The sequence below is a fragment of the Vipera berus genome (genome assembly GCF_964194415.1).
Source record: "Vipera berus genome assembly, chromosome: 5".
In the NCBI taxonomy this organism is placed as follows: domain Eukaryota; kingdom Metazoa; phylum Chordata; class Lepidosauria; order Squamata; family Viperidae; genus Vipera; species Vipera berus.
Window position 1 is genome coordinate 103,913,617 of NC_138207.1, and position 12,730 is coordinate 103,926,346.

General features: G+C 43.8%; 1 protein-coding gene across 4 annotated transcripts in view; it reads left to right on the forward strand.

Moving 5' to 3' along the window:
- Window positions 1–12,730, forward strand: part of BMS1 (BMS1 ribosome biogenesis factor) — a 75,571-nt gene that overhangs the window by 46,146 nt on the left and 16,695 nt on the right. Inside the window, exons 24-26 of one of the 4 annotated variants that reach the window (XR_014026708.1) lie at window positions 9,166–9,793; window positions 10,144–10,348; window positions 11,898–12,549. The gene's annotated coding sequence lies outside the window, so the exon portion shown is untranslated. Of the gene's footprint in view, window positions 1–9,165; window positions 9,794–10,143; window positions 10,349–11,897; window positions 12,550–12,730 lie in introns of those variants that run through there. The other 3 variants (XR_014026709.1, XR_014026706.1, XR_014026707.1) reach the window with 3 other exon arrangements.

The following is a 12,730-nucleotide window of genomic DNA, read 5'->3' on the forward strand; positions in this document are numbered from 1 at the left end:
GATAGATAGATATAGAGATAGATATAGAGATAGAGATAGATATACCTTGACTTTCAACCATACAGGAAGGCCTGGAGGAATGTTCTCCATAGGGTTGCGATGGGTTGGACACGACTTCGCAGCTAACAACAACAATGTTGCAACGACACTAAAAAAAAGAGAGAGACTTAATGACCATTTTTCACACTTACGACCATTGCAGCATGTGATCAAACTTTGAAGGCTTGGCAACTGGCATGTACGTGCGACGGTTGCGGCGTCCCAGGATCACATGATCCCCTTTTGCGGTCTTCCGACAAGCGAAGTCAAGGGAGAAGCCAGATTCATTTAATAGCCGTGTTAGGAACTGCAGGGGTCCACTTAGCAATTGTGGCAGGAAAATGGTCAACCGTCTCCCTTAGCAACAGAAATCTTGGGCTCAATTGTGGTGGCAAGCCGAGGACTCTCCATGTAACCTCTTGGGTATTGATCAAAATGTCCACATCCCTCCTGCTATTATTATTATTATTATTTTGGTGGGGGCGTGAATTAATTATTTTTGCTCCTTTCATTTTGCCAAAGGAAGTTAGTAGTGAGGGCAAAATAAGTGTTGGGTTTAAGTGTTCTTGGCGTCAAAGCTGGGAGGAAATTTTTTTAAAAGCCTGACCTTCCGATGAATAAAATGGGTTGCTTCTATCCCGAATGTAGGTTTTTCTGAACATTTTTTTAAATAAATCACGCTATTGCTCCTCCTTCAAGAGCTGACAAGCCAAGGCGTGATCGGGAACTTGGGTACACGCTAGGTCTTAGCACAGCTTAATTCTAGTTTAAAACGTGCAAATCTAGCTCTTGGTTTATGAGCTGTAGTTAAATCATAAAGCATTAAAAAAAACACTAGCGCCATTTTCTTTTTTTATTTAGAAGATCACAGTCCCGTTGAGCTGAGGTAGTGCAGAAATACTAGCCAATTTGTACTCAGGTGAGCTGAAATTTCTTTGCTATGATTTAATTACTTAGAAGATAAGGTAAAGGTAAAGGTTCCCCCGCACACGCGTGCTAGTCGTTTCCAACTCTAGGGGCCGGTGCTCATCTCCGTTTCAAAGCTGAAGAGCCAGCGCTTGTCCGAGGACGTCTCCGTGGTCATGTGGCCGGCATGACTAGACGCCAAAGGCGCACGGAACGCTGTTACCTTCCCACCGGAGTGGTCCCTATTTTTCTACTTGCATTTTTGTGTGCTTTCGAACTGCTAGGTTGGCAGAAGCTGGGACGCGTAACAGGCGCTCGCTCTGCTACGCGGCACTCGGGATTCGACCCGCCAAACTGCCGACCTTTTGATCGACAAGCTCAGCGTCCTAACCCACTGAGTCACCGCGTCCCTTAAGATAAGATAAGATAAGATAGCCTTTATTGTCATTTTTTTTACTGTGGGCACAACGGCACACATCAAAAATGAAATTTAGTTGCCCGCTCTCAAAGTGAAACACATACATGACGCACACCTAAAACATATACAACTCACGTATAGACCCACACCCCTACATATGCATAACAAATAAATATTAAACACTGTCCATCTTGAATATATAACGGAAGGAATGCTGTATGGAACAAAACTATGGCTGAATCTGGATGTTCTGCAGAAGCTTTCCAAAGAGAAAACATACTTGCTTGGTTCTTGTAAAAAAAAAAAACTTGTTTATCGCAGCAACCTTATCATATTGTTTATAAGACGACAAATACTTTGGCTGTATTGGACAAAGTTAGCAAGTATAAAAAAAAAACACACGAATAAACCAGGTGAGCTACGGTAGATCTGTCCCTCTAGTTAAGTCATTGTTTCTCACTGGATGGAGCAGATGAAATTTGAGATGGAGGACAGTCAAAGCCCTCCTAAGAGATTCTGGGGTTTTATTTAATGTATTGTTACCTGTACAACCCGCCTGGTCTCTTGAGACTTCAACATGAAGAAGAGCGTTTTGTCTCCCGGTGTCTGGAAGTCAACATTTCGTTGCTTCTCCAAGTAGCTTCCTTCAGTCTGAGCAAGTTGGTTTAGGGCAGGGGTAGGCAAACTTGGCTCTTTTATGAGTCGTGGACTTCAACTCCCAGAATTCCTCAGCCAGCCACTCTGAGGGGAAAGGGAGAGGCTTCCAAGCTGAGCCATGCTGGCTCGGGAATTCTGGGAGTTGAAGTCCACAAGTCATAAAAGAGCCAAGGTTGCCTGCCCCTGGTCTAGGCCTAGGCTGCTTTATGACTTGTGGACTTCAACTCCCAGAATTCCTGAGCCAGCCACTCTGAGGGGAAAGGGAGAGGTTTCCAAGCTGAGCCATGCCGGCTCGGGAATTCTGGGAGCTGAAGTCCAAGAGTCATAAAAGAGCCAAGGTTGCCTACCCCTGGTTTAGGGGGACCCTTTATATCTCCTAAGAGCCTTGGTGGAGCAGTGGGCTAATGCCTCCTTAACTAACACCAGCTGCCTGCAATTAGTGCAGGTTTGAGTCCCACCAGGCTCAAGGTTGACTCAGCTTTCCATCCTTCCGAGGTAGGTAAAATGAGGACCCAGATTGTTGGGGGCAATAAGCTGACTTTGTAATAATGCCGCTTGGGGGTGTATGAAAGCCCTAATAAGCAGGCATATACATAGAATGAAGGCTACTACTAAGCTTGTAAGCCGCCCTGAGTCTTCGGAGAAGGGCGGGATATAAATGGAATTAAAATAAATAAATAAATACAGAGAGGTCTTCCTTGTCACCTAATCAGGATAGGTGTGTTAGGTGAGTGAAACGTAGATCCTTGGGATATTATGGAAGTGTTCCAACTCTTAAATCCTTTACCCTGGATGAGTGATTAAGTGGGACATCCCGGGTGAATCCGGGAAGTGGTCTTAAATCTTTTTCGTTCATTAGTCTTCAGGAAGACGTTAAGAGCACAGGTTTACTAGGGACGTACACTTACACCCCTGCTCACGTAGGGTAAAGGATTTAGGAGTTGGAACATTTACATACATCCCAAGGACCCTCTGGCTACTCACTTAACGGGTGTGAGGACCCACTTCAATCTACGTCTTAAGAAAACAGAACTCTTGGTCTCTCCAGATTAGGTGAGGTATGAAACCACCCCGAAGGAGATAGAACAGGGTCCCAAACTCTGGGCTTCCAGCCCACTAGTGGGCTGTGAGCTGTTTGCAACCGGGCTGCGGAAACGGAAATAAAAAACAACACACACACACACACACACTCACCACCACCACCACCCAGCGACAGCAAACGATTAAATAAGTCACTTGGTGGGCTCCTTCCCATTCTGAGTTTTCCGGGCCTGCTGGCCAAACCACGTCTTCACGGCCTTGCGAAAGACTGTCCGATGTGGGGGCTGGTCTAATTTCTGAAGGGATGATGTTCCAAAGGAAGGGAGCCACCACGGAGAAGGCTCTTCTCCTGGGTCCCGCTAGACGGACCTCCTTAGGGGAGGGGACCCCCGACTGTGCTTGCCTCTCCACGCTGGTGGGTCCGTGCCCACTTTAGTCCTGGAATTCTGCCTTCTGCAATGAGCAAAAAAAAATGCCGCCAGCCCGTAAAGCTAGAAAAAAAGGGGCTGCAGTGGGCACTTATCCAAGGTATTGCTTCTTTGGAAGGAAAGAAACTAATGGAGGCCCAGGATTTTCTTGCCGCATGTCCTTTGAACTCAAGGAGCATCTGATTCCCTAGGACGGAGATTTCCTTTTTCTGCAACCTTACGCAAAAGGAGAGAAAAGGGATCTGCTGCAGGTAAGTCTTCCATAATAAATAATTTTATTACGGTCGCAGACCAGCGTTACAGACAAGAAGCATTGAAAGATAGATAAAAATATTTTTTTTAAAAAAAAGAAGAAAGACAAGGTAATAGAATGAGTGGTGGTTTGTCGGTGGGCCCTTGAGGTCTGCCCAACTTTGCAGACAGTCTAACAAAATTTGGAATACGTTCAAAGAAAGTTCATCGTACTGATCCGATAACAGCAACTTGTACGTAAAGAAGATCGTATTCCTGGGTATTTTTTAATCCGGTAAGATGTTACGAGATGAAACCTTACAGAAGGTACAGTACAGCTGTAGTTTTGATGGTCCTTATCTACGTTGCAGTTTGCTAAAGTTGGTGTCCTTTGGAATTGGGGGACAGTTAATACGCTAGTAAAGTCCTCTTATGTTTGGGTGAAAAGCCACGGAAATAGAAAAGGGAAAGATCAAAGCTGACAGAGTTCTTTCCTGCTGTTGCCATCCATGGCTGCAGCGGTGTGAGGGCGGATCTGACACGCTCGCCCTTCCCATTTTGAAGTTAAAGTACAATCAAAATTAATACCTGCCCCTGGGCCACCACCCCAAAGATTTAATTTAGAGACTTGAGAGAGAGAGAGGGCTGGTGCCTGAAGAAAGAAAAGATCCCTCTCGACTCTCGCTAATAACATTTGAACAATTAAACGTCTGCAGCTTCTGACTTAAAAGTCAGCACAAAGATAAAACAGAGACGAGCGTTTTCCGTCAAGAGAGACCGGCTAACGAAAAAGACGGAATGGAAGCATCAACTTTTGGAATGCGAACGAATGGCTGGGCTGCCGAAATAATTTCAATTGGCTTTTAGAATCTTGCATTTGTGAGTTCTGAAATTACTGACTGCCTGTGTTACTTCAGGAAAAGGAAAATATGGAATACAGAATAACAGGAGTTGGCAGGGACCTTGGAGGTCTTCTAGTCCAGCCCCCCCGCTCAAGCCGGACACCCTAAGCATTCCAGACAAGTGGCTGTCTACTCTCCTCTTAAAGTCCTCCAGTTATGGAGCACCCTCTGAAGGCAAGACCTTCCGCTGGTTGATTGTTCTCACCGTCAGGGAATTTCTGCGTAGTTCTAGATCGGTTCTGTCCTTGATCAGTTGCCACCCCTTGTTTCTCCTTTCATTTATTAAAGCAATGTTTGTCTTAACGGTGCCGACGGTATTTCTGAAAAGTACCGATTTTGAAATTGTCCGCCTCTAATCGATCTGCCCACTTCATTTTCTGTAAACTGAAATGTCAGAACTTTTATTCACGGGGTCAATTAGGACGTATCAATTACATGTTCAATAACCACTCAACTGCATCACCCATCTCTCCCCTTACCAACGTTCTACCTATCTGTACCTTCCCTTATCAAAATTCTCTTTGCTTTGGGAGGGATAAATAGCCGAAGCAGCTTTCTCCTGAAGAGGGCACTTTGACCATATCGGTTGGCAGGGTTTAAGGGACTCCAGAGACTTGACTGATATTTTCAGGCAACAGACTCGCTCCTCTTATCCAAGCCTCGAGAGTAGGTGTTAAAAATGTAGAGATTAATTTCTGGATATCTGTCCTCTCGTTACTAGCACGATGAGTTTCATCCAGTTGAAATAAGGTAAGGTAAGGTAAGATAAGGTAAGAGACAAGGAGAAGAGAAGGGAAGGGAAGTATTAATACCACTTTACAAGGCCTTGGTAAGGCCACACTTGGAAGGCTGCATCCAGTTTTGGTCACCCTGATGTAAAAAAGATATTGAGACTCTAGAAAGAGTACAGAGAAGAGCAACAAAGATGATCAAGGGGCTGGAGCCTAAAAGATATGAAGAATGGTTGCTGGAATTGGGGATGTCTAGGTTTAATGAAGAGAAGGACGAGGGGTGACATGATAGCAGTCTTCCAATATCTCCGGGGCTGCCCCAAAGAAGACAGAGTCAAGCTATTCTCCAAAGCGCCTGAAGGCAGGACAAGAAGCAATGGATGGAAACTAATCAAGGAGAGAAGCAACCCAGAACTAAGGAGAAACTTCCTGACAGTGAGAACAATTAATCAGTGGAACAACCTGCCTCCAGAAGCAGTGAATGCTCCAACACTGGAGGTTTTTAAGAAGAGACTGGCCAGCCATTGGTCTGAAATGGTATAGGGTTTCCTGCCTGAGCTGGGACTAGATGATCTCCAAGGTCCCTTCCAACTTTATTATTAGTATGAGAAGAGAAGAGAAGCTTTATTGTCACTTTTTTCTGTGAACACACATATTAAAAAATGAAATTCTCATGTCCGCTTTTAAAAGAATGTGTATGTGTGTGTATACATATTGCACATGCATATACAGTACTATGCACACACACATCTATATAGATATAGATACATGTACATATTAATCACTGTCCACTTTGAATACATAGCGGAAAAGAGGCTTGAGAGTAAACAAGGTTGATGCTGTATGGTACAAAGCTATTACAGAATCCGGTCATTCTGCTTCGGGTACCGCTTCCTGCTGGAAGGTTAACAAAGAAAACCGGTCATGGAGAGGATGTGGAGCACCCCAGACAATAAGTCAGACCCTGGTCAAGCAGTGCTTATATGCTATGTTTTGGACAGAAGGAAGTGAACTTCCAGTAATCTTTTCTCCTGTCCTCACCACTCTCTGCACAGGTTTCCTATCCAAAACAGTAATACTTCAAACAATAGTGGGATAATAACAAGGTTGAGCCATAGGGGAAAAAGCTCTTACACAATCTGGTTGTTCTCCTTCGGGTACCACAAAGCCTCCTGCTGGAAGGTAACAAAGAAAACCAGTCACGGAGAGGATGGGTAGCATCCCAGATGATACTCCAGATCCTGGTCCAGCATCTCTTACATGCCCTGTCCTGGATTGAAGGAAGTGAACTCCCAACAATCTTTTTTTGCTGTCCTCACCACTCTCTGCACAGCCTTCCTATCAGAACCAGTAATACCTCCAAACCACATAGCCATACAATACAACAACTGTTCCTTTATAGAAAGTGGTAAATGCTACTGACTCCACTTACCCATCCATTTGAATAAGTGACCAAATAACTGAAACATCAGGGATGATCTCAAAGGTGGTTTCTACACACACACACACACACACACACACACACACACACACACACACACACAGCAACTTTTTTTTCCTTGAGGGAAAAAGTCCTTTCAAAAGTTGCCTTTTGAAACAGCCCCTTTGAGACAACCATGACTTGGATGACTGAGAACCCCCATAGACATCAGGGGTGTTCCTTGCTGTGCTCCAATGTTGCCTCTTCTACTTGTCCCCCGGTGCCTCCACCGTGGCATCTCAAGTATGGATGGGTCCCATAACTGATGACGCTTCCTCCCTTTTATTCTCCATGCGTCTGGTAAACCCAACGGAAGCTTCTTAGATGTTTGGTTCTAAGGAAGAGGAAGAGAAACCATGAAGGCCAAGAAAGGCACTGGGAGAACAAATTCTTTGAATGTAACTTCACAGAAGGACCATGGAGTGAGGAAGCAATTTTAAGACAGGTCTCAGGGCAGGGGACAACAGAAAGATACCGAAATATTGGGATGCCTATTGAATCTTGTAGACATCATCAGGATATCCAATAAATGATGAATAAGGTTAGGATTCCAGTATGCCGGTTGTAGTTACCTGGAAGACTTCCATATCTCTGATTCCATATTAGTTTTCCATCGCTTGTTAAACAGGCCTAGAGAATTTTAAACTATTAAACTACTAATTCTATTTACAAGTCGTTGACCTGTCACCTATAAACTATATTACTAAGAAGATAGTTCACAAGAAGAACCGTCATAATAAATAAAGGCAAGATGAACTTTCTGAAGCCCTCTGTTAACAAACTCTTATTGTTATCAACTTATAGAAAATTTAGCATGGTTTCCTAACTATTTCACGTCATCACAAGAATTAACACTGATTGGTCCTGGATCAAATATCCTGGATATTTTGACAAGTCTTCTCGTCAATAATGTGGAAGTGTTCTTTCTTTCTTTCTTTCTTTCTTTCTTTCTTTCTTTCTTTCTTTCTTTCTTTCTTTCTTTCTTTCTTTCTTTCTTTCTTTCTTTCTTTCTTTCTTTCTTTCCTTTCTTTCTTTTCCATCCCTTTCCTTCCCTCCCCTTCCTTCCTTCCACCTCCTCCCCTTCCTTCCTTCCTTCCTTCCTTTTCCTCTCCTTCCTTCCTTCCTTCCTTCTCCCTCCCTCCCTCCCTCCCTCCCTCCCTCTTTCTTTCTTTCTTTCTTTCTTTCTTTCTTTCTTTCTTTCTTTCTTTCTTTCTTTCTTTCTTTCTTTCTTTCTTCCTTCCTTCCTTCCTTCCTTCCTTCCTTCCTTCCTATGTTCCCTCCCTCCCTCCCTCCTTCCCTCACCTTTCTCCCTTTACTCCCTCACCTTCCTTCCTTCTTTCTCTCCCTCCCTCACATTCCTTTCTTCCTTCCCTCCCTCCTGCACCTTCCTTCCTCCTTCCTTCCTTCCTTCCTCCCTTCCCTTCTTTCTTTCTTTCTTTCTTTCTTTCTTTCTTTCTTTCTTTCTTTCTTTCTTTCTTTCTTTCTTTCCTTTCTTTCTTTTCCATCCCTTTCCTTCCCTCCCCTTCCTTCCTTCCACCTCCTCCCCTTCCTTCCTTCCTTCCTTCCTTCCTTCCTTCCTTCCTTCCTTCCTTCCTTCCTTCCTTTTCCTCTCCTTCCTTCCTTCCTTCCTTCTCCCTCCCTCCCTCCCTCCCTCCCTCCCTCTTTCTTTCTTTCTTTCTTTCTTTCTTTCTTTCTTTCTTTCTTTCTTTCTTTCTTTCTTTCTTTCTTTCTTTCTTTCTTTCTTTCTTTCTTTCTTTCTTTCCCTAAAATTCTGGGATCCTTTGGAGGGGGTATCCCATCAGAGAATTAATTGGGTCTGATCTTGCTTAACTTCTTTAGATCATCCAAATTAACTGATGTGACCACTTTCCTAAACCACGAATGCCTGACCTTTAAAAGGGAGGTTAAATACTTTTTAGGTTTTTAAACTATCCTAGGAACCAGTGCTGAATTTGTTTCGATTGCATTCTGTGTGTGGTTTATGGCTCTTGTATGTTTCCATGCATATAAATACTATGATTTTCATGGACTTTATGCTTTTGTATATGTATAGGAGAAAACTAGTTAGAAATGTAAGTATAAAGCCACATACGTTTGCCTATGGATATGCTTTATTACCTCTTTTGGCATCTTAAAATTTTAAAGTACGGTAAGTAATTCCTAGCACTTAACATCTGTAAAATTCTGGTCATTTGTAGCAAGGATTTATGGAGCAAGATTAAATATTTCTCTATAATTTATGAAGGATCACTTAATCCCAGTTCAGCGTGTTCTTTCCATCTGCTTATTAATCTCTTTCCCCCTTACGTCCATCTCATGTTTACTTTTGCAGAGGCATTGATGTACTCTGAAGAGCAGCTTCCTACAATCGCTTGCAAAATACACAACAGAAGTCCTCTGACCTTTTCCAAAGACATTTGCAGAGCAGGGCCCTCACCCTTAAAAGGCAGAGCAGATCTGCACATTTTATCAAGCGGGGAAAACAAATGGTTTCCCTATAATAAGAAGCATCGCCGGGAGCTGTTAATTTACCTTTCGGGCAGAGTTGCGTAAAATAATTCAGGGCTGCAACAGAGAGGAAGCTGAAAATGGAGAAAGAAGGAAGAAACAGTTTTTCACATGGCAATCCTATCTGTTTGCAGGGATAGAAAAGAGACACTATCTTATCACTGACGGTGAGAACAATTAACCAGTGGAACCACCTGCCTCCAGAAGTTATGAATGCTCCAACATGGGAAATTCTTAAGAAGAGATTAAAACCAACCCATCAAGATGCTCTCCCTTGCCAGCCCTGAGAAAACAGCTCACAGTGTGTCCAAAAAAAAAAAAAAAGAAAAGAAAAAAAAGAGTTTCTAAAGGACAAAAGGAGAAAAGAGCGTTTGAAGAGGTTATGGAAACGGTGACTTTCCGTGGCAAAAATAATTGCGCCGTGGGGAAAGGAAGCCACTGGCTGGAGTTGTGTAAGTTCTTTTAGGATATTTTATTATTATTATTATTATTTTAATTTATTGTTACAAGCCACTTTGTGTCACAAAGGACTCTAGGAGAGACTTAATAATAATAATAAGTTGGAAGGGACATTGGAGGTCATCTAGTCCAACCCCCTGCTCAGGCAGGAAACCCTATACCATTTCGGACAAATGGCTGTCCAGTCTCTTCTTAAAAACTTCCAGTGTTGGAGCATTCACAGCTTCTGGAGGCAGGTTGTTCCACTGGTTAGTTGTTCTAACGGTCAGGAAGTTTCTCCTTAGTTCCAGGTTGCTCCTCTCCTTGATTAGCTTCCATCCGTTGCTTCTTCTCCTGCTTTCAGGTGCTTTGGGGACTAGCTTGACTTCTGGGGAGAAAAGAAAAAAAACATGGCTGTGAAACTTTGGAGGAAGAAAACTTTGGAGAAAGGAGAACGAACCTTGGGTCCAGCTGTTTGGCAAACACGCTCTTTCGTTCCATCAAATATGACTCAGTCCCTCTGCGAAGAAGCAATCCAATTGGAGATCAGTCCCGCTCGGTAATTTTCTGTACGTTTTAAAGCCCTTTCATTTCTTTTGCCTTTTATAACCGCCTGGAGGCTGTTGATCAGTGTTAGGAATTGTTGTGCAGTGGTCTCCTTGTGCTACCAAGGAGTTGCACAGACAAGGAAGGGTACTGAGAGCAGTAAGAGTCACAGTAACCACAAGAGTACACTGAGTTGTGAAAGCAAAAAAGTACTTTACCTTTGAGGTGGTGTAAAAACAAAAATGCACGGTCAAAAATAAACAGTCCAGGTCATACACTATAGCAACAGTCCAAGGAGTAATCCAGAATACAAAGTCTTCTTACCGGTCCAGAGGTCAATACACAGTTGTACAGGTTTATCACAGTAGTAAACCAACAGTACAGCAAAACAGAGCAAAAACAGTAATAGTAGAGCAGTGAATTCAGAGAGAGAGAGAAGCTACATTCCTAGCTCCCTCTTATGGCCATGAGAAGACTTACACACCCATCGGCCAATTGACATCTTAAAGACACAACATCATAGTTTATATATTTTCAACCCAACATTGTAGGCTATCACCATATGCCTAACAATCAGGCTGCAGCAAGAGGCAGATGGGCTGCTACCAACCTCACATTTCAGAGCTTAAGCAGAGCATAAAAGGCAATGGTCTTCAGAATTTAAAGGAAAAAAAAGGGGGGCCTGCCGTTTACACAGACTGAAGGACTGCCTCAAGGAGGGGTTGGCAACAAGGTGCTAACAAAAATCAGGCCATTGGTTCCTCCTTTACAGAATACAGAACAAGGTTGGAAGAGAAGGTCTTCTAGTCCACCCTATAGGCGACCCTATACCATTCTGGACAAATGGCAGTCCAGTCTCTTCTTGAAAACTGGTGGCAAGCTGTACCACTGGTTGATTGTTCTCACCATCAGGAAATTCCTCCTTAGTTCTAGGTTGCTTCTCTCCTTGATGAGTTTCCATCCGTTGCTTCTTGTCCTGCCTTCGGGGGCTTTGGAGAATAGCTTGACTCCCTCTTCTTTGGGGCAGCCCCTGAGATATTGAAAGACTGTGATGTCACCCTTAGACTTGAGACCAGCATTCTAACAGCTTTAGTAAAGGTAAAGGTAAAGGTTCCCCTGCACAGGCGTGCTAGTCGTTTCCGACTCTAGGGGCCGGTGCTCATCTTCGTTTCAAAGCCGAAGAGCCAGCACTTGTCCGAGGACGTCTCCGTGGTCATGTGGCCGGCATGACTAGACGCCAAAGGCGCATGGAACGCTGTTGCCTTCCCACCGTAGCGGTGCCTATTTTTCTACTTGCGTTTTTACGTGCTTTCGAACTGCTAGGTTGGCAGAACCTGGGACGAGTAACAGGCGCTCACTCTGTTACGCGGTACTCGGGATTCGACCCGCCAAACTGCCAACCTTCTGATCACCAAGCTCAGTGTCCTAACCCACTGAGCCACCGCGTCCCCTAACAGCTTTAGTAGGTCATGCTAAAAGAAGAAAATGGAATAAGACGTTCTTTGTTTGGGGCTATTTAAGGAAGGGGAGAATTTTTCCCAAATATTTCTTTTTCTTCCCTTTGACTTTTAGGCAAGGCTGTGGCTACCCACTTTACATTCTGAAGGAGAGAACAGAATAAATCTTCTCATCTTATGGACAACAGCCAAAGGATTGGCAGTTAGCACTTATTTCATGGCTAGTAACTGAGTGGCTGAATTTGCGCAGAGCCCAAGGAAATTTTTTTTCCAGGGGAAGAACTAGAACTTAACTAGAACTATTTTAAGGGTGTTGTGCAAATCTACCCACTCTGTGGCTTTAACGTCTTGTGGAATCACGGCGTGCCTCAAGCCAGCCACTTGCAACGTTACATATATTGTATCTATAAAAACGCCTCTTTCCTCAGAATTCCCTATTAAGGAGAGGCAGAAAGAAACGGGATTTTTTTTTCCCCCTACCCAGTATGCCACATAATCTGTTTTTGTTTTGTTTTTTTCACCACGGGCTTTTGGGAAGAAAGCTTTCCTGGGGTGGATTCCATCTGTCCTTGGTGGGGAATCATAAGGCGCCCACTCCGTGAAGGAAACAGAAGATTACCAGCGACGCCATCAGACATAAAATATGACCGAGCAATCGTTCTCTTTGATTTCACCATCAGGCAGTGTTGTCAGGCAACATTAACTCCAGAGATAATTGAATGCTATCAACTTCGTGCCGTTCCACTGGAGAGACCCGGGCTTCAAACTTAAATTACACTGGGAAATAAGCCATCCTTCTTTTTCAACACTCGAGAGGAAATCGATGGAGAGTCAGTTGAAGAAGTGGATTTGGTGCTACCGGATGCCTTGTGTAGGATTGCCACATCTGGGCTGCCACAAAATAGGACACGGAAACCCAGCTGTGTTCAGTAAAAGTAGTCCTTGCTT